The sequence below is a fragment of the Tachypleus tridentatus genome, chromosome 2 (genome assembly GCF_004210375.1).
Source record: "Tachypleus tridentatus isolate NWPU-2018 chromosome 2, ASM421037v1, whole genome shotgun sequence".
NCBI classification, from domain to species: Eukaryota; Metazoa; Arthropoda; class Merostomata; order Xiphosura; family Limulidae; genus Tachypleus; species Tachypleus tridentatus.
In genome coordinates, this window is record NC_134826.1 from 74,140,938 (window position 1) to 74,163,613 (window position 22,676).

The 22,676-nt window shown below is 36.9% G+C and overlaps 1 long non-coding RNA gene across 1 annotated transcript in view; it reads right to left on the minus strand.

Moving 5' to 3' along the window:
• Positions 1-11,300, minus strand: part of LOC143244238 (uncharacterized) — a 71,645-nt gene extending 60,345 nt beyond the window's left edge. Inside the window, exon 1 of the long non-coding RNA XR_013024980.1 lies at positions 11,146-11,300. This is a non-coding gene — a long non-coding RNA (uncharacterized LOC143244238). The remainder of the gene's footprint in view (positions 1-11,145) is intronic.
• Between the last annotated feature and the right edge of the window lie 11,376 nt (positions 11,301-22,676).

Here is a 22,676-nt window from a genome sequence, read left to right on the forward strand (position 1 = left end):
AAATCGTTTAAAATGTTTTTAGATGTATCTGGAAAATATAAATTATTTTTTCTGGGAAGTTTGGCTGTTGGATGTCAGTAAAATTATCTAAGTTGTCTTATTTCTGTTGGTTGTTTCCTTGTTTTTGTTTTCTGTAGAAAGTATCACAAGTCTCCTGGCTAGATCTTCTAAACATGTTTTGATTTCTACGGTTGGAATGTACCTAGGTACTATTGCGAAGTTGAGTCCTTTGTTAAGTAGATGCATCTCGTCTGTGTTTAATTGTTGGTCGGATCTGTTAATTATGAGGTTAGTCAACGGTTTGTCGTGGTGTCTTTTCTGTTGTTTGCATCTTAGTTTTTCTAGTTTTTTTTTGTTGTGGCAGATCTCTTTGTCTCTGTCATTCCTAGTGTTGATTTGGTTTGTTTCGTTGTACAAGTCCGTGAATCTCTGGTTTAATGCAGCATGCCAGTTGATGGTCTAGGTTCATTTTTTGTTTTTGTAAGTCATGTAGTTCTTTGTATTTTGTGTTCAACATGGCTTTAAGTATTTTTTTTCTGTAAATTTTGGATAATGTTTGTGTATATTAAAATTTTTTGATAGTTCTACTTTTACAACATTAGGGGTTAGTTGTTCCTTTCTACATTGTTGAATGAAATAAATGTCTTTTCTTCTATTGATAATTCTTTGGTTTAAATTTCTTAGTTTCTTTACGATCGTATTAGCGTGTGCTGTTAATAGTGGTGTAAGGTATGCTACTTCAGACATAATGGTAACAGATAAGTACAAATACACAAAGAAAACACAAAGACTTACACTTCTCGTACAATCGCCGTGATGAAATAATAATCAGTGATGTCGAGAAAAAAAAATCTCAACCCAAACGAGCCGTTTTTACACATTTTGTGGGTTTTCTCGACATCACTGATTTACATAAATACCTTTCAATGTTTATTAGTTAATCCCTAAACTAATTTGGAGTCTCGTTTATAGGTGGCGTTTTTCTTTTATTTTGAAAATATATATTTACTGGGGAAGGTGTTTAGGACTGTCCTCATCATGTATGCAATATGTGTCTAGTTCGTTTACTAGTTCATTTTTTCTCCAATTTTTGTCAAAATAATTTATTGTACTATGTAGGAGTCTATCTGCTATTGTTTCTATGTGTGCGTATTTATGGCAAGAATTCTGATGTAGTTCTGGGTACTTTATAAGCTGTTGTAAGTAGTGTATTTTATATTGTCTGTAGTTTTGTGAGAAAAACGTGTATAATCTGCTTTTGAATTTTGCACAAAACGACACGAGGTCTACATAACACTAGGCGTCCTCAATTTTGAAGACGAGGAGGAAAACAGCTAGTCAACACCACCCATTGTCAATTCTTGGACTACTCTTGTGTCAATGAACAGTGGGATTGCAAAGATGCCAACTATTTCAAATGACTGGGTGTAATGATTGTAGAAGAGCCTTTTCACAGTTTTAGTACTTTTAGATTTACCATAAACAAGACAATCTGGTGAACGAGGCCTCTTTTTCCCATCTTGTGAACGATCGCATTGGTGTTTCTATGCCGCTTAGAAAACGAGAAATACCCATCTACGCGAGCGCTGATTGGCTGACAAGCAGTGACGACGTAACTATGGATTTCCCACGTACCCAGTGTGGAGAAGCACCGCACTGAAACTATTGGTAGACGTCGGTGATACAAATTTTTTTTTTTATTATTTCAAGCACAAACATAATTATCGTAAGTATTTATTTGGGCTGTGTCTTTTATTTATTATCAAAATTTATTTGTATCTCACTAGAAAGCTTCTTTTCACCCCTTTCAAGCCCTGGGGAACAATTTATCACTTTATTGAATAGGCTTATATAATATGTAATAATTTGGAAGTTGCAACAAGTCGTAATATTTGTCTGTATGAGAGTATATTCGTAATGTATACACCAAATTCGTAATGATTACGCTTAAATCGTTATGGTTGGCATCTCTGGGATTAACTGTCAAATTTTAATGTCTCCATGGCTGAAAGGGAGAGCATGTTTGATGATGGGATTCGAGCTGTTGATCCACATACCGCGAGTTCAGTGAACTTATCTCTAAGTCATGCCAGGCCCAAACAGTTAAAGTAGTGGGGGGATACGCTGTCTATCATATTTAAATTCTAGCTGTAATAGTCACAGGTGATTTCAATCTAAAACTAACAAACTCAAGAAAAGGTATGGATCCTCAAACCCAAATACGTGTATACAGATAACCAAACTATGTCACAACATACACCATGAAGTGAAATTAAAATGTATTACAGGATTTATTAACGTATAAGAATCGTATACCCATCTTCAAACGAATCCACTACTGAGTGGTGGACAGTTCGCATTCAGAAACATGATTCACGTCATACTCAAGCAACCAGAAGCATCCACTGAATGAGTGTAATTAACGTCCCAGTATAGATTGTTTGTTTTTTTGAATTTCGCACAAAGCTACTCGAGCAGTGTAAGACTAGAGGGAAGGCAGCTAGTCATTAGCACCCATCGCCATCTCTTGGGCTACTCTTCTACCAAGGAATAGTGGGATTGACCGTCACATTATAACGCCCCCACGGCTGAAAGGGCGAACATGTTTGGCGCGACGGGGATGCGGACTCGCGACCCTCAGATTACGAGTCGCATGCCTTAACACGCTTGGCCATGCCGGGCCCGCCCCAGTATAGAACAAGACCAAACAGGAAAAAAAAAGCTGCGTATAAAGGAAGTCCGTTGATCACTAGACTTGTGCCTAGATCTAGGGAGCGAAACAGTGCAATTCATTTAAGTTTTTTTTTATCTCAAGTTATAACAAACAGCTAGTTGGAAGAACGGTATATCTGATTAACACATTAAGTTCACCTTATATACAACGACAACAGAAGTTATTATTGTTGTAGGGCAATTGGTATAATATATCACTACTGTTATTACAGTGACATTTACAAGACTCGCTGTAAATTCGTGTAAAACCGTAGAGAACGGTGAAGTGAAAGACTTAGTCAATCTTATCAAAAGGGAAATATGAAGTCTCTCACCTCATAACGTTAACTCGCTTCGCCACCTCTGGCGTTATACATCGTCAGACAAATTGAACTCGAGTATGTGTGTTTGTGTGTGTGGGTATATATATATAACGATGTACTCCATTCACAATGATCACAGTGGGGGGAACAAATCCATATAAAGGTCTCCGGTTATTCACTTTCAATCTTACTTTGTGTGTGTGCATTACATAAAAACTGTTTTCTACCCATGTATACTTTAATACGTAGGTGTCGCCCTCATTGGTATAGCTGCTCGCGAATCTATATTAGTTCGTAAACTGTTGATGTTACTTCAATTGAAAAGGACTGTTTTGTTTTTCTAGGAATTTCGCACAAAGCTACACGAGGGCTATCTGCGCTAGCCGTCCCTAATTTAGCGGCAACAGACTAGAGGGAAGGCAGCTAGACAATATCACTTACCGCAAACTCTTCAGCTACTCTTTTACCACCGAATAGTGGGATTGATCACACATTAAAACGTATCCACGGCTGAAAGAGGGAGCACGGTCGGTAATAGGGATTCGAACCTGCAACCTTCAGATTGCGAGTCGTGCGCCCTAACCACCTCGCTATGTCAGGATTCAGAAAGTTATTATATACGATAATTAAGTCCTGCAAATGAGTGCTTCTCAACTAGGAGTTAATAAGATTAATCAGTGTTTTCTAATACGTTAAAGAATGTGCAGTAAACTCGAGTCGAGTGTCTTCTGACACTTAAAGAATGCGTAGTGAACTCGAGTTGAGTGTTTTCTAATACGTTAAAGCAGTGGTGCACAAACTTTTTGAGTCAGGGGCCACAAACAGACTTCTCGTAACTATTGGGTGCCACAAAAAAGTGAAGATTAAAATCGTCTCACAGTTGTTTCACACAAGATGGACATCACATTTAAGAACACACAAATAACGATTACATCAAAGAGTTTGCACATTATTCTAAGAAATGTTATGATACGTCAACTCACAAAGTCAGTGCGATGGATGGTGCTGCATGTCATCTACGAGCCTAGAAATGTCCGGCTTGATGTTTGACATTGAAAGACGCAAGACTGCTTCCAGATGATCATCAGTCAGCTGATTGCGAGTGTTGTTTTTGTTCAGTTTCATATGCGAGAAAGCCTGTTCGCAGCAGTTCGTGCTGCCAAATATGCTGGTGTGGACAAGTGTGTTCTCTTTCAGATTAGCAAATATATCAGACAACGTTTTGTAGAAGTCAAGGAAACTGTTTTCTCGATAAATCGCACGCAGTTCATCAGATGCCTGGAAATCAGTAAGTTTGAGCTGATATTCTGCTGACAAATCATCCACTGACACACTGAACAGATCAGCAAAAAGTTTCATCAATTAACGATGAATTAGACAAAATAAAACAATACTTCATCAACATCAATAAGTTTCCTCCACAATCCATAAAAAACATTATACGCACACACCTAGACAAAAAGCAAAATCAACTAGCAAATGTAAATATATCTCGCGAATCAAAAATTAATGAAACCATATACAGCTGCATACCATATATTCCCGACATCAGCAGAAAAATAACCAACATTTGGCAAAAACTAGTAACAAAATATGACATTCCAGTTAATACCAAATTTATTCAAAAGCCAGGCACAAAACTAAAGTCTATACTATGTAAAATCTACACTGACAAACACCACACCAACATTATTTATAAAATACAATGTGATAACTGCCACGACTTCTATATTGGAGAAACAAGCAAAAAAAGAATGGAAACCAGATTCAAAGAACACACACACACAAACACCTTCATATGTTTCTGAACACTGCAAATCAAATAAACACAACATAACCATAGAAAACTCCCAGATGCTAAGTAGGAAAACGAATATAAACAAACGCAAAATCAAAGAAGCCCTACTTATACAGTAACTAAAACCAAAATTAAGCCAATATAAAGGAACATCTTTATACCTATAATAATTAATAACCTAACATCTAAATGCAACGCCCCCTACAATCCCGTACCGTTCACATTCTCGTCCCTTAGGTATGTTTCCAGCAGTCCTTTGCAAAGTCTCTCTTTGTTAACCTGAAGATGACCTAAGTAGGTCGAAACGTTGTTCTATACTTTATGCACCCCTACTGGTACAGCGGTAAGTCGACGAATTTACAACGCCAAAATCAGGGGTTTGATTTCCCGAGGACATTCATCGGTGAAAAGTCGGCTTGTAAACGGCGTGAGATCAGCCAGCAATAGAGCTACCCGTTAAGTGAACTGTACTGATATCAACCCGAAATTAATTCGCTCATCGTGAACCGTTAATAAAAGGTTCAGTTCCACACCAGATAGAAGACTCAATATTCTTTGTAAGCTTATAAAATGTTTGTATATAAACCATTATTTGTAAAAACCGCTACTATAAATTATAATGTTATTTATATGTCATATAATACACGTGTTAGGAAAGAAAACTGTGTATCAATCTTATTGGCAAATATCATAAACTTCTAAATTCACATTAGAATTTCAGGTTATTTGAAATTGTAATTGGTAACAAGTCTAGTACAGAATTTGCTTAAATTAATAATAAAAATTATAGAAACAATTAAAATTATTACTCGTAACGACTGCATATTATGCAAATGAAAGTAAATTCCTTCTGGAAATCGTTACTTATCAGAAGTCTTTAATTTCTGCCGGAACAAAACGAATCATATTAAACTGTTTCACACACACCCAGCTTTGGTACGAAGCTGTGCATTAAAGTTGGTTATTTTTTTATGTAAATGTATAACGTTAAACATCAGTAAACTAGAACCTAAGTTCAAAAACTTATAAATGGGTGTTGAACAGTAACTTTCATTGACTGATCTAATGCCCCATTATTACTTACGTCATTAGGAGAACGGAGTTAGGCTTTCTATCGGTAATGACGGTCATAAGCCGTCTCGTAATTACAAGAACAGAAATACATCTCCAGACAAATTAAAGGAATGAGAAATGGTTGTTCTAACAGCCGACACACATTATTGTGGCTAACAGATCAAAGAATCGCCTCATGTATTTTTTAATCAATTTGAATCGTAAGAACTTTCTAGAAAGTCTCATAAGCAGCATGGATGTGTTTGAATGTTTATTACTAATTAATGGAATTATACTCTGCACATGCGCGCGAAGTGTACTTCGTCGTCACTTATCTTAGTGAAAACAAATATATAAAAGAACATAATCAAGTTAAGGATAGGGAAAGACCGCCAGATGAACATATACAAAATATTGCAATTGAAAAACATAACAGAGAAAGAAAATTATTTTGTAATGAATGCAATTTTTAATGATAAATTAGATCTCTTTAAATACGTGAAGTTTATCTGTCATTCTTTTTCTCTCTCTCTCTCTCTTTTTTTTCTAGTTGATATTTATTCGAATTTCGACAAATTCTGATCCTTTTCCTTCTTTAGGTTTTAAATATCGGATCATAAAAAAAAACAGTAAAACTAAACTAAACCAGAAAATCTATCGAGTTTTACTCGCTCTGAAGTAGCTTTTGCACAAATTTCAATACAGGAAAAAAAAAAAAACAGTAAATCGCCACCTTTTGAGAAGAAAAGTATTAATCACTTTGAAAATCATGCACTGATAAAGTCCAAACAAGAGTAGTTTCATAACTTCCCTGTAGATGGCCACAGATTAGAAGTTGATTGATTGTTTTGAATTTCGCGCAAAGCTACACGAGGGCTACCTGCGTTAGCCATCCCTAATTTAGCGGCGTACGACTAGAGGGAAGGCAGCTAGTCATCACCACCCACCGCCAACTCTTGGGCTACTCTTTTACCTAGGCCTATTAGTAGTTGAAAGATGGGATAGAAACTAATTAATATCTAGTTATAATAAAAATAAAATGTATGAAAGAATGGTTCCTCATTAATAAAATTCGTTTTTGTAGCCACTTGCAGCAGATCCCCAGAAGGAAATGCAGCCAGTAAGCGGCACCCCACCACCCACAGGTGCCCATAATCCATGCTAAAAATTAACCGTAACTTTTATAATGCATCCTCACCTTAAAGTGTAGAAAATATTTTATGGTATTATAGATTTGAACCCGGTTACCCAGCTCTGTAATTACACAGCCAACCCTCGCTTCCTAATAATTAATACCTATATTAAGATAATTGTAATAAAAAGACAAGCTAGGAAGTACGAAAACCCTTACAACAATGGTAAAATCGCAATAATTACTCTTAAATTCCAAAATTTGTTCTATAAAATTCGTGATATAAATTTACTTGCCACTATCATAACAGTTGTTAAAATACAATTCTCTAGTCTTAATATTGCGTATGTCCAGTAGATTATACTTTTTTTTTTCTTTCGGTTGCATCAAACAATAATAATTTTTAACACTCAGAAGCTGTAGGTTTAGGAGAAATAAATCTTGTGTAGACTAAGGCAGGGGTTCCAAACGCGTAGCTCACGCGGGCAAAATCTTAACGCGAAACTGTCACACGTAAACGGTCATTAATTACTATTACTATATGCGCTAATGAAATCAACAAAGGTTTTTGTTGCCCCCCATTGCAAGAAGTAATTGCGGTAAAGGAAGAAAAAAAATGTGAACAAAGCGACAGTTTTGTTAGGCCTATCGTCGTCTCTAACTCTTCAGCCGTTACTGGTGGGATCTTCCAAAAAAGAAAAAAAACGTCCCCTCCCACCTACCAGTACGCTGCCTCCATGGGACGCACTCCACAGTTTGGAAAACACCGGCAGAATGAATGCGTTGTTTCACGAACTTTGTGTCGTTATGCGCTTCATGAAGGTCTAAAGTTTTTATAAAAGTACCAACATTCTGATATAAATTATACTGTGGTACGTAGAGGGTAAGGGGAGACACCGAACTATTTTTAAAATGGCTTGTTCGTTTCTTGAACTTCGCGCAAACCTACTCGAGTGCTGTCTGTGGTACCTTTCCCTAACTTTAAAAGTATAAAGGGAAGGCAGCTAGTTGAGATCACTCACCGCCAACTCTTGGGCTATTCTTAATCGGGTAATGCAATTGACCATCACACTATAACATCCCCACAGACGTTCGATGATGAGATTCGAACACGCAGACTGAGAGTCCAGCGCTCTAACCACCAGGCCATGCCGGAAGTTTTAAAGTAAGTTTGTTCAAATACTACACTATGTTTACTTCTCAAAACGAAGCCTCAAAAAGCCCACAAATCCGGACTAGCCCGGACTACTCATCCTCTGGTTGTAGAACGTAGTAAATATTCACTTTCGGTAATTAGCATTTCGTAATTAAAAAATAAGTAGCGATTGATTAATAATTAGGACTAGGTGCAGGTTTACGTTACTTACCACAACAATGACATATTGTAAATACCACGATTTTGCGTTTGTGTTGGGGGGAAGAACAATTAAATTTACGATGCAATCAGGGGTTCTTTACGTACACGAAATTTAAATCATGGAAAAAATTTGATTTTGAATCAGAGACTTTTTGAAGTTGAAGTACAGAATCAAGTGATTTTGAAATGTTCCTTTCCTTTTCCATTGTCCTTCAGTCACACAACGCCAGAATGCGGTATTCGATACTCGTGGTGTACTGAGCACCGATAGCTCATTGTACTACTTTATGCTTAACTTCAAACAAACGATAAAAGAAACTTTTCTCCAATCAAATTAAAATATTTAAATCTTATAAACTGATGAGCCCCAAACATTTGGAAAACTGTATAAAAGTCCACTTAGTTTCAGTAAGTCACACACGCCTACTAAACTTAATGTGTTACACCTAAATTATATTGCACATAATTCCGTCATTGTAATATGAACATAAGCGGAAGTGGCCCAGTGGTTAGAGCTTTGGAATCGTAATGGGAAGTCTGCAAAATCGAAGCCTGCTTCCGTCACGTCGTTATGAATACCCACCTGTATACCAAGTACCAATGGATAGCAGGCTGGGCGGTTAACTGGAGTCCTATCCAACTTCAATGTGTTACCATTCTCATAAGCTTGCGACACAATAAACTAGAGTTAAGCACCGGCTTTATGCGCCTTACACTCAAACGATTACCAGCTTTTCTGATACGACGTTTACGATTGATAATTAACAAACCTCCTTACAATAAGTCATTTTATGTGGTTTGTAAATTTATTCTGTATTATAATATTATACCTTTATTTGTGTTAAGGAGTTTACATTTTCAATTATAAAGGTGTGTATACCTATATAAACACACATGTTGCTGCTGATCAGTCATAACGAAATCCTCTTCGTTTCACCTCAATTAAATTGCGCCTGGCGCCATCTTTTGACCTTACTAAAAACATCCCACTGTTGAAAAAGTTTATTTTTCAGCACAAATATTGAAAATAGTCTAGTTTATAAATGCAGAAATGATCCTTATGCTTGCAGTAGTGGGGACAATTTACCTATGCTGGAAAAGGAATAAACAGGTCGAAAACTGTCAAGTTTCGTGTTTAGATAAATAAACATAAGAACATCTAAGTAGAAAAAATAAATAAAAAACTTAACCAAACATACTGTTATACCCAGTGACTTCGTTCAAACCAGAGCTCATCAGGCTTGTTGGAGTATGACGTTATATTGGTTGACAATTTACGTATATTAGTAAATTGTTTAACAGGAACTTTTACGGTGTGAACCGCATTAGGTTGGCTAATTATTATTTTTTTACCAATTTCACTTATGTCACAACGCAATAAAAATAGGACAAAGATTTCTTAGCACTATTATTTATATAACCACCACTGACCATACGTGAATTACAATACTAACATTATATTTTCCTCTAACTACAACAAAAAGGCTAAATAAATTTATTGTTTTTACTTCAAGTGGTCAGGTCTGTTTTGTTTTTGAACTTTACAGATACCCCCCACTAACACAGCGGTATGTATGCAGAGTATATTCTGTTGTTTTGTGCTTAAATCAAAACAACAAAACCAGAATGGAACTCGGTAGAGTGCATACCTTGACAATGCAGCGTTGAACACACTTGACCCAAAGAAAATACGAAAATGTGTTCGTAACAGCAGCACCTTTGCTGGAGGAGGTAACTAAGTAGTATTGAAGAAATCACACAAAAAGACAATAAAATACTTAAATTGTAATAGGAAATCATGGAGTCTCAATTATGCACATTAATTAATAGAGCAAACTACCACGTAAAGTCCTTTTAAAGCTGGGAACACTTCCAAATTCGTAATCCAAGTTACCTATATAAAAATTGGAAGGGGGTTGTGGAGCGCACTAAAATATCCTAAGAAAACACTAGCGAGAATAATTATTTTACGCTATTTAAAAGAAATTAATTCACAAAACAGGAAATACGATAATGTAAGCTTTTTCCAAAGTGTTCTGGTTATCTTTTGTTGCTGTTTATGTGATTCATCTGTTAGTTACATTCAAAGTAATATTTAGTATCGAAAAAGCATTTATGTTCACGGAACTATTTGAATATCAGGGTTAGACGAAGGGATAAAATAATATGGCATATATTTAAAACTCTAAAACAAATTTTTGGAGAGACTAAAGTTTGCTTATGGTGGAATTCATCATGAGAAAAAGAAAAAAAAACAGTAGATTTTTATAAAATGTAAATATAACAAATGATACTTCACAGGGCTAGGACTAAGATGACGTAATTACTGGGACTAAAATCATTAAAGTAGTTTATGGTGCTCATTTCCAGCCACTGACGAGATATTTACTAACACTACTGGCATTGCATTAATTATTTGGTAAGCCTTATGGTTTAGCAGGTGCGCATGCGCAACCTTGTAATCATGCAAAATACAGAAAAGCAGAATTACATTCACTTCTTGTTATTAGATATTCTTGGCTACTATTATTTTATATTAAGTAAAGCGGCATGAATACGTTTACATATGATGTAAACGATTAAAATCCTTTTAATAAAAATGCTATAATACTTCCGCTCACAGAAACTCAAAAAAAAAAATCGTTGGAGAAAACGCATACGCACATAACTATTTCATGCATTTGTTTTGATCACCAAATCAAAACTACAACTACAAAACTATAACCTTGTAATTTTAAAATAAACAAAATTTCGAGTTCAAACACATTACCTTCTCACATCCATGATACTTTTACCGGTTTAAATCATTTAAAGGCGGAACCCAAAACTAAACTGCCGAATACAATAAAAATGTTATTAATATTTGCATTCCAATAACTCCATGCGTTAACACTAACGATCCCCACACTAACAATAAGAGCATAATAATTTACAAACTCAGGTGACGTTTTATCGCCGCCTATTAAATACAAGATAAAAATACGGTTTTATAGTGTAAATACAATTACGATGATATCTGAGTTCTGTAAGTATTATATCGTGAAACCAAATGTTTTATGAATAGTCATTGGCCTTAACGTCTGTCTCTAAACTTTAGGAAATTTTGGAGACATAAAAAGTAAGTTTGTAAGAGTTTTGTAATCAATTTGTCTGTTACTGTCAATCAGTTATTCATGTAGTTTGTTTAGTGTTCAGTCTTATGAATATTGCGCCTATGTTTCAACGAAAAAATAGAGATATGAAATTAATAAACAAGTAGAATTTCTGTTAAACTTGGTTTATTTGTAAAATTAGGCTTTTCGGTGAGCTTGTGATTCAGCTGCTATTGGTGAAATATGAAGTTCAATAAATGAAATGTATTTGTAATCGTTACGTGGACTGCACTTTACATTACTGTTTCTTAATGAATAACCCCAGAATAAGGTCAAAAACAGAAATCATTACAACATTGGTGTCAGAAGTAGTATTATTTTGATGAACGAAATAAGACATAGACTTAACTTCGTGATGATGTCAGGTTCTCGAAGTAGGATTTGTTTTGGTTTTTGTTTTGTTTTTTATTTCGCGCAAAGCTACACGAGAGCTATATGCACTAGCCGTCTCTAATTTTGTAATGTAAGACTAGAGGGAAGGCAGTAGTCATCACCATCCACCGCCAACTCTTGGGCTACTCTTTTACCAACGAATAATGGGATTGAGCGTAACATTATAACGCCCCCACGGCTGAAAGGGGGAGCATGTTTGGCGCGACGGGGACGCGAACCCGCGACCCTCAGATGACGAGTCGCGCGCCTTAACCACCTGGCCATGCTGGGCCGCGCAAAGCAGGATTAAACATTTTGTGGAATGATAACAGAATTGAAAGAAGATCAAAAGGAAAAAGACAGAAAATTGAAAGTAGATAAAAAGAGAAGAACATCAAAGTTAATAGAGCATTTACAAGAACAAGATATTAAAGCGGCATCAACGCCAGAACGAAATATCAATAAAATACACAACTCTCTCCTAAAATGCCATTAACTAAGCAATGTGAAATACGAAAGGCTCTTTGGTCTATGCTTATTACCACCGTTGTTGTACCATCTATGACTTCAAGACCTTCCAAGATTGTTTCAAATATACCGACACTTTAACCACCTGGCCATTACGGGCTTCTTCCAGTAAGACCCACACAACACACCAGTGAGTCGCGCTCTATTTTCTTTTTGAAGGGTCACTTACTGGCTAGGACACAACGGCTACATGTACATATGAAAGTGGGACATCAGGACAACATTTCTTTTCTAAGTCCACCTATTTTCTCTTAGCGTTTTTTTTTTTATGGTTTATTAACTTGATAGTTGTATATTGTATATAAAAATAGAGTGAGAAATAACTTTATTTAGACATAACTGGATACAAAAGAAAATAATTTTGCAACAAAATTGTTATTTTGACATAGTGAATATAAAAAAGCATAAAAAGATTATTTAAAGCGAAATGTTACGTAAATTTTCCAACATGCTGTTTCCAAAAGAGATTAAAAAACAAATAAATCGATTCACCATAAAAATAAAAATAATGAATAGTGAGATAGCAGTACAAAGTGACAGTCGTTATTATAGGTATAATTTGTAATTATATGACCTAATATCTTTTATTAAAACAAGTAATGCATAGAGCAGGGCTACCTTCACATTCATCACAGTATGTGCAAATATTTTGGTCTTTCTGTCCAATTTTTTTTTTTGCAGTCATTGTCTTTCTTATTTCACTGTAGCAGTCAATGTATCTTTTACAAATTATTGTGTTAAACTTGTCTCTTTCAGTGTAAGTCTTCATAAGGTAACATGTGTTTGCTCTTCCTTCCGTTGTCCTTGGTGTCACTGCTGCTTGGTGTCACTCGCGACCTTCAGATTACAAGTCGAAAGCTCTGACCACCTGGCCATGCCGGGGGCCTCAAAAGAAACACTGTTCGCTTACCAGACATCATGTAGAAAGGAAAAATAATAACGTGTCACTTAAAGGTAAACTGAATAACGAGAAGTTTCACTTCAGTGTAAAGTGACTAAAGACAACAACGTGACACTTCATTGTAAAGACTCTAAAGACAACAACGTGTCACTTCAATGTAAGGTGACTAAAGACAACAACGTGACACTTCATTGTAAAGAGACTAAAGACAACAACGTGTCACTTCATTGTAAGGTGACTAAAGACAACAACGTGACACTTCGTTGTAAAGAGACTAAAGACAACAACGTGTCACTTCATTGTAAGGTGACTAAAGACAACAACGTGACACTTCATTGTAAAGACTCTAAAGACAACAACGTGTCACTTCAATGTAAGGTGACTAAAGACAACAACGTGACACTTCATTGTAAAGAGACTAAAGACAACAACGTGTCACTTCATTGTAAGGTGACTAAAGACAACAATGCGTCCCTTCATTGTAAAGTGAATAAAGACAACAACGAGTCACTTCACTGTTAAGTGACTTAAGAGAAGTTATTTCAATATGAAGTGAATACAGAGAAGTGTTTCTTGATATAAAGTTACAACAGAAACCAAGGCAGTAAAAAATACATCAAATATAAAGATAAACAAACCTGTCCCATAGCATGCCAAGGTTTTTTCTAAACGTCTAATTATAAGAATTGTTTGTTTTTGAATTTTGCACAAAGCTACTCGAGGGCTATCTGTGCTAGCCGTCCCTAATTTAGCAGTGTAAGACTAGAAGGAAGGCAACTAGTCATCACCACCCACCGCCAACTCTTGGGCTACTCTTTTACCAACCAATAGTGGGATTGACCGTCACATTATAACGCTCAAACGGCTAAAAGGGCGAGCATGTTTGGTGCGACGGGGATGCGAACCCGCGACCCTCATATTACGAGTCGCACGCCTTAACACGCAATTATAAGAATTACAGCTTTCCAAAAACCAGACGTTTATTTTAATTTATTATCCTTGGTTTTTTGAGCCACTTCTTACTACTAGGAGTTTTTAGTCGTGGTACCTTACTGAAATCAGCAGCTATGATTCGCCAGAACTCTTGTTTTCTGCCTTCAAAGAAGTATAGCAAGTTATTGGAAAGTACGTTGCTTTGTTAACACTAGGGTGGTTAATCATTTATTTAACTCAGTTGGTTATATTTTGAATTTCGCGCAAAGTTTCACGGGAGCTAGCTGCGCTAGCCGTCCCTAATTTAGTAGTGTATGACTGAAGGGAAAGCAGCTAGTTATCACTACCCATCGCAAATTCTTGGGCTACTCTTTTACCAACGAATAGTGGGATTGACCATAACAATGTAACACCCCCACGGTTGAAAGGGTGAGCATGTTTGGTGTGACGGGGATTCGAACCCTCGGATTAGAAGTCGAATACCTTGACCACTTGGCCATGTCAGTTGGTAGTGCTTTCGTCTGGTGTTCGAGAGACAAATCCGAGTGAAAGAAAATCTTAAATTATTATAAAAAACGACGAGGAACCATGTAATAACACTATGTAACACAAATTTTGTTCCTGGATAGTATGTGTTATTTCTTAACTGCTGATGTTGTAAAAGTACAGAAAACGGCCATTATTCCCTTCAAACTTTGCTTTTGTGACCTGAATAATGAAATTTAGAAATTAATCTATTTTCTATGTAAAAGCGGGCAAATATGCACATTTTTATTTACATAAGGTTTGAATAAAACAACATATGAATCAAGATTTACATGTATTTATACTAAAGTTATACAAAAATGTTTAGAAGTGAGTAGTTTTTTGAGACTTGCGATTGTAATGTAATTCACTTTCCTGTATCAGCCTCCAAATAAAGCCTCCCATCATGTTTTCGTTACACGATCCTAGGTAGCGGCATTCAAAGTCCAGTATATCTTGGGGGATCGCTCGCCTTGCTCTTTGAGGTGCACCGAACGAGCCAGAGGAAGAGACAGATACTTATTCCCGTTATGGAATAGCACAGCTTTGAGGCTGCTGGAGGAGCTATCAATGAAGACGCGCCTCTCTTCGGGTTACAGGCAATTCCAACTGCCTCGCACAGACCGGATACATTGTGGCAGAAGCAGAGCCCATCTTGATGAGTGAAGAAGCTTGAAAAATGTCGGTGACGCTTCCTCTGACTTGCGACTTGCACACTTTCATCTAACAAATCCCACTCCTTGAGTCTAGATGTCAAAAGCTCGGCATTCGACTTTGTTAGACCAAGAACTCTAATCAAGTCATTGAAGTCCTTTTCGTTGGTGTGGTATGGGTTTCTCTCACCAGCTGCATTCTCTGAAATTGTAATCTGGATTTTCAACGTTTACCTCCGCTTCTGAGTTGCTGCTCTTTTCTGAGGGAGCTGCTTTCTCTCTGGCGGTGTGGGTACATGAGATCAGGGCAGTGTGACACTGGGGCGATGAATGATGGTAGGTACGGATACATGATAACAGATGCATTCTTGCCAGTCCAACGTTTAGAAGGGTTCGCCATGCAAAAGTAGCAATTGTTTGAATGGTCAGTGGTTCATACCAAAATCTTGGAATAGCGAACTTCACGGCTCTCTTTTCCCCTCTGTACCACCCTGCAAAAGGGTAAAATAAAATTGTTATTATGAAGACTAAATTTATTTCATCCAAATAATGTGTAAGAGGTTATTGCAATATATTTTATATGTGATATATTTTCTATACTATTGGAAATTTTAAAAAAATAAATAAAAGATATTTAAATTTTAAAAAGTCTAAAATTTGTATAGTATAAAATCTTACTATTCAAGCAAGTAAAAAGTGTCCGTCTTACCTTCTAGTGTTTTTTTCCAGTGCTCGCAGGTAAAACGAGGTGCCCAGGGTTTGTCTTGATCCACAACAGGCATGCTGAACTATACCTTGTAGACTTTACACATTTTAGCAGATGCTGTTACAGAGTACTTTTTCGCTCTTGTCTTGATAAATTGGCCACATACATTGCAGACTGTGTCTGGAGAATGCTTGCAGCTTCTTGATGCCATCTCTGATAAAATCAGATAGGTCAATGTGTTCACTTAGGTAGTTAGAACTAAACTGAAGTGGTGAGTGGTGAGCCCCTGTATATATATTACTATGGAAAGTTCTAGAAAATTCTAAAAGGTTCTTGAAAATTCTTGTAAGTTCGAGAAAATTCTCTATCAGCTACTCAGCATTGAATCTACCTGAAATGTTCTGGAAAATAGGTAAATTTGAAAATTTCATTATCCAGGTCACAAAAGCCAAGTTTGAAGAGAAAAATAGGTCTTTTCCATTTACTTTAGGCATAAGCAATTGGGAAATAACATTTTCTGCCCAGGAACAAATAAAAAACATTGTTACATAGTGTAATGGAATAATGTAGTAATTTGAATTAATTTTTAGAAACGCTCCTCTGGTGTGTGACAGATCTCGAGCCCAAATCCGAGACGAGTAAATTTACATATATATTGTGAAAAGATCAATCATCAAGGAAGGAGAAGCATTCGATTTTTTATCTTTTGGAGAATAAATTTTTCTAAGTTTCTCGTGGAACAACGGTACATCTGCAGACTTACAAAGCTGAAAACTGGATTTTGATATACGTTTTGGGCAGAACACAGATAGCCCGTTGTGTAGCTTTGTACTTTATTACAAACAAACGCTTCAAAAAATCTATGAATAAATAAAACAAACAAATATCTACAGAGAGAATTCAGCAACTAAAACACAAGAATTTTCTGTTTCAAAATAAGTGTTTATACAATAAATAACTTGATTATACCAGGGTTTACGTGACAATTATATTTGTCCAAATATTATTGTATACGAATAAAATTATTAAGTTTATTTGTAGTTATGAGATTTTCGGGGTTCTATTGATTTTAGTTCCATATTTCTGCTTCAGTATTGCCCCCCGCTAGTACAGCGGTATGTCTTCGGATTTACAACCTACTCGGTCTAGGGAAAAGTTATACGCATCTGGAGAAGACTTGGAGAAATTTGATCATGACGCCATTGAAGGGGCTCGAATTCGTTCACATATTTGTTGGTTCGAGGAGGGCGGAAGGTCAACCTCTTACTTTTTGCGTATGGAGAAAGTTCGGCAGGGTCGGACAGAGTTTCGATCCGGCCTGGCATGGCCTAGCGCGTAAGGCGTGCGACTCGTAATCCGAGGGTCGCGGGTTCGCGCTCTCGTCGCGCCAAACATGCTCGCCCTCCCAGCCGTAGGGGCGTTATAATGTGACGGTCAATCCCACTATTCGTTGGTAAAAGAGTAGCCCAAGAGTTGGCGGTGGGTGGTGGTGACTAGCTGCCTTCCCTCTAGTCTTACACTGCAAAATTAGGAACGGCTAGCACAGATAGCCCTCGAGTAGCTTTGTGCGAAATTCCAAAAAACAAACAAACAAACAAAGTTTCGATCCATGCTTACTGAAGGGGGTGTTCGAGGTGGATGATATAGCTGCTGTTTTACATCACTATTATTCTACTTTGTACACTAAAGAAGAAGTTCAGCAGGATGATGTAGATATGGTTCTCAACTTTATCGACAAAACGCTTTCCCCTGAGCAAGCTCATATGTGTGATGTACCTTTCACGGCCTCGGAATTGTTATCTGCATTTGCTGGTTTACCGACTGGAAAATCTCCGGGTCTTGATGGATTTACACCAGAATTTTACAAGTACTTTTTACCGTTATTTGTAGATGATTTTGTAACCGTCTTGTCCGACCTCTATCACTCCAAACAGTTGCTCCATTCTATGTGCATTGGGGTGATTGTTCCTATTCTGAAGGGCGGGGATCGACGGTTGGCGGCTAATAGTCGGCCACTGACGTTGCTGTGTACTGACTACAAGTTATTGGCTAAAGTGCTGGCTCGACGCCTTTCCACCGTAATATCTAGTTTAGTGTCAGTTAATCAATCTGGTTGTATACCTGTCATTGATAACCCGTTAACTTCAGTTTTGTTTCTCCAATCTTTAGAACGTACAGGACAGGGGAGGATTTTTTTGAAGCTCGATCAAATGAAAGCCTTTGATCGGGTGAACCATCACTATTTATTTCAACTTCTGGTGCGAGTAGGTTTTAACTCGACTTTTGTTAATTGGATTAAACTATGTTATACTGATATTTCTAGCTGTGTTAAGTTTAATAGCTTTCTCACTGATAGGTTCTCCTTATCTCGAGGTATTCGTCAAGGCTGCCCAATGTCTGCTTTGCTTTATGTTCTCAGTGTTGAACCATTGAGAAATATGTTAGTCCATCATGATCAGATTATAGGTATTGGGGTGATGGGTTCCTCAACACACCGTCCCTTATTTATCAACATGCTGACGACACTACATTGACTTTACAAGATTCTGATTCCTTGCCATACGTTTTGGATGTTTGTAGTATCTTTGGTCGGGCTTCGGGTGGTAGGATTAATTGGACAAAGAGTCAAGGTTTCTGGGTTGGGAACTTGGCCTCTTCTAATGAGTATGTCCTGGGAGAGTTGAAAATCTCCCAGAATCCTATTCGGATTTTGGGTATTGTTTTACATTTTCAATTTGATATTATGCTGCAGGATACGTGGCGGGGAGTTTTGCGCAAAGTCTCTAGTATCCTGGTGTCCTGGCGATATCGTTCCCTGTCGCTTAAGGGCAAATCTATCGTGGTGAGTGCCTTGGTGGCGTTTGTTTTGTGGTATCCATTGCAAATCCTCCCATTGCCACAGCAATTTGAAGCTCGGTTTCGTCAAAGTGTATTAGATTTCGTGTGGCGGGGTGGTATTCACAAGGCTGCTTATTGGATCTTGACCAAGAATTTTGCTAGTGGGGGTATCAATTTGGTAGATATACACGTTCGTAAACTTGCTTTTCGCTTGAAATTGCTGCAGAGATGTTTGGACGGTTCTTGTCCGTCGCCTTTGTGGCAACTTCTTTCTGGGTTTTTCTCTTGTTATGGTGAACTCGCATTGGGATTTCGGGCTCTTCAATGCCGGATTTTGCCGAGGTATGTAAAGGTCTTGCCAATGTTTATTCAAGAAATGTTTCGTGCATGTAAGGTACTACTTGGGGATAAAGGGCTTGCCCCTGTTCCTCTTTCATCACATGTTTTCGACAAACCATTGTTTCTTAATCCTGTTCTTGTTGATGCTCGGTCACACACGTTTTATTTTCCTGAATTTATTAAAGCAGGATTGGTCCTTGTGCGACACTTATTGTATGAGGTGCTCCCAGGATTTCTCTCTGTGGAGGCGGTTGTAGAAATGTGTAGTGATGTCGATATGTCGTTGAATGTCAATACCATTGTTTCACATCTCACTTCTTTGACGGATGCATTGCCTGAAGATTGGCTGGCGCTCACGTCTACTCAGCCAGCTTCGCTGTCCTCGACACAGCATGAAATAGACTTGTACTTTGTGGACTCTTTTAATCAATGGGTCCATTTTAGGGGATTAACTCTGAAGCAGTTCTTTTGTTATTTGAATTGTTCATTTGCTCATCATGTCTCTGCTCCATACGTTTGGGGAAATATTGTTCCTCCAGACGATTGGACACTCATTCGCAAATCTACCTTTTCATCATTTGTGGGTTTTGATGTGTGTACCGTGGATTATTTGTTATGGTTGCGAGCGGTGACTACTAATGTTAAGTTGGTACATATGGATAGGCATCCCACGGGTTTATGCACTTTTTGTGCACTAACGCGGGAAACAATTGACCATCTGTTTTTCATGTGTCCTTCTTCCAGCCCTTGTGGTCCTATGTGTATGCTTTACTGAAATTATATTATGGATGTCCTATCTCTAACTGGGTCTGGAGGAGATGCCAGTTAGTGGGATCTCATCCTCTCTTACCTGGTCGGTGTTTAAATATTTTTCGCTTATTAACTAGTTTTGCACGGCTTGTGATCTAATCTGCGAGGTCTGTTCAGTTAGCACGTAAACGCAAGCTTCATTTAATTTCGTTCTATAAAGTGCGTTTACGCAAACATATACACTTAGATTATCATAGATGTATGTTACATGACTCATTAAGTGTCTTTTATTCATTTTATCACTATAACAGTAGGTTGGTTACAAAGGGAGTACACGGATACCTGTTATGTGCTTTGTTAAGATAAAATGTGTTATTTTCTACAATTGAGTTTTCTTTTTTTATCACAGTGTTCTATTATTTTCATTGTTCTATTAAGGTTTTTGGTGTATTTTGATTTAAAAATTACAGCTAATTATAACTTCTTTTATATTTTTTAACACATTTTACACCTGTTGTAATTTTTTAGCAAGGTATCTTGCAATGTTTTTTCGTGTTTTTTTTCCATATGCTAATTACTTAACTAGTGTTTCATTTACTGTATCACTATAATGGTAGCTTGGTAACAAAGATAACTGTTATGTGCTTTGTTAACATGAAGTGTATTCTTTTCTACAAGTTTTCTTTTTTATCACAAGTGTTCCATTGTTTTCTTTGTTTTATTAATTTTTTCGTGTAATTTGATTTAGATACTTACTAACTATTACTTCTTTTATATTTTCTAATTCATTTTATACCTTTTGTTGTAATTTTTTAACAAGATGGTATCTTGCAATGTTTTCTCTCCATATTTAACTAATGTTTTATTTCATGTATTTTTGTTTATACCCCCTCTTTGAGGTGGGATGAATAAAGAGAAAAAAAAATTCGGATTTACAACGCTACAATCAGGGGTTCGATTCCCCTCGGTGGGCTGAGCAGATAGCACGATGTGGGCCCCCCGCTAGTACAGCGGTATGTCTCCGGATTTACAACGCTAAAATCAGGGGTTCGATTCCCCTCGGTGGGCTCAGCAGATAGCTCGAGGTGGTTTTGCTATAAGAAAACACACAAACACACACACGTTTCAGTATTATTTTAGGATATTAAACATCTTAACGCCTCCCCAGTAGCACAGTAGAATGGCTGCGGGCTCACAGTGCTGGAAACCGAGTTTCGATACAAGTGGTGGACAGAGTACAGATAGTCCATTATGTAGCAGTGTGCTGAATTACAAATAATCAATCAATAAACCTCCTAATCAAATCTTTGTATCCCGATATCTCAGCTGTAAAAATCGAGACTGGATCCCTCTAGCGGGCACAATACAGATAGCCCATTGTGTATTTTCGAGCTAAAACAAACACGCGTGCACATCAAACCTTTTTATGCACAATGTAAAATAGTTACTTTTATAATTAATTAATTAGTCTTATTTTGGAATTTTTAACTATAGGTCCACTCTTTCATCTTTTAATTTGGAGTTTTTTTAAACAATAGGCCCATTCATGTTGTCTTTATTTTTCGGAATTATTTAACAGTAGACCCATTATTTAATGTCTTAATTTGTGATTTTTTTAAGCAATTGGACCACTTTCAATGTCTTATTTTGTATTTTTTAAAATAGTAAGCCCACTGTTGATCTCATAATTTTTCTTGTATTTCCAAGTGTCATTACTGTTGAAAAATGCAAAACTTGCACTGCGTGTATTGGCTGCTATAGTTGTTTTTAATGCGCGATCATTCTACGTTTATTGCATATAGTATATCACTGGAAGTGCATCCTTTTATAACTAACTGACGTTGCGTTTCAAAAATATGTTTTTTGTCTGTATCAGAACAATTTGAACTTTATCTGTGTGTGTACTTTTGATGCGTTCCTCTTCTAATAAGTCCTTAGTGAGAAACGGATTAGGTTTTTGTCTATTTAGGTTCGAAGTCGAGACATCTTAGGTTTTCGTTTCCTATCGACTAGAGAAAAAATGCAATAATCTGTGGTGTCGTCGCTAAAGGAAAGCATCGATGCTCCTTACAGTTTTATGGAAAAATTCTTTCTCTTTGTTCCCTTTATCGATAAAAAAAAGTTTCCTTTGGACCGAATTATTGTCCACTCTTTCCTTTCTGAATAAGTTTCAAACCGTTAAACGTGACACTAGTATCACAGTCGTCGTGTACGTGAAGGTTAATACAGGACTTGTTTAAGACTTTAGTTTTGTGAACTAAATAATTCTCTCAATTAAACTAACTATGTGAAAGAAGGAGATTGGGCCTCACTGAAAGATATTCTCAGACCTCATCAGTTCAATAAACAATGTGAATATTTTCATCTATAAACATTAGAAATGTATCACACATGCATTTTATACTCAGAAGGAAGCCCTCTATTGATGTGGTATAAAGTGATAAGTGTTTGTTTGTTTTTGAATTTCGCGCAAAGCTACACGAGGGCAAGCTGCACGAGCCGTCCCTAATTTTGCAGTGTGAAACTATAGGGAAGGTAGCTAGGCATTACCATCCACCGTCAACTATTGGGCTACTCTTTTACCAACGAATAGTCAATACCAAC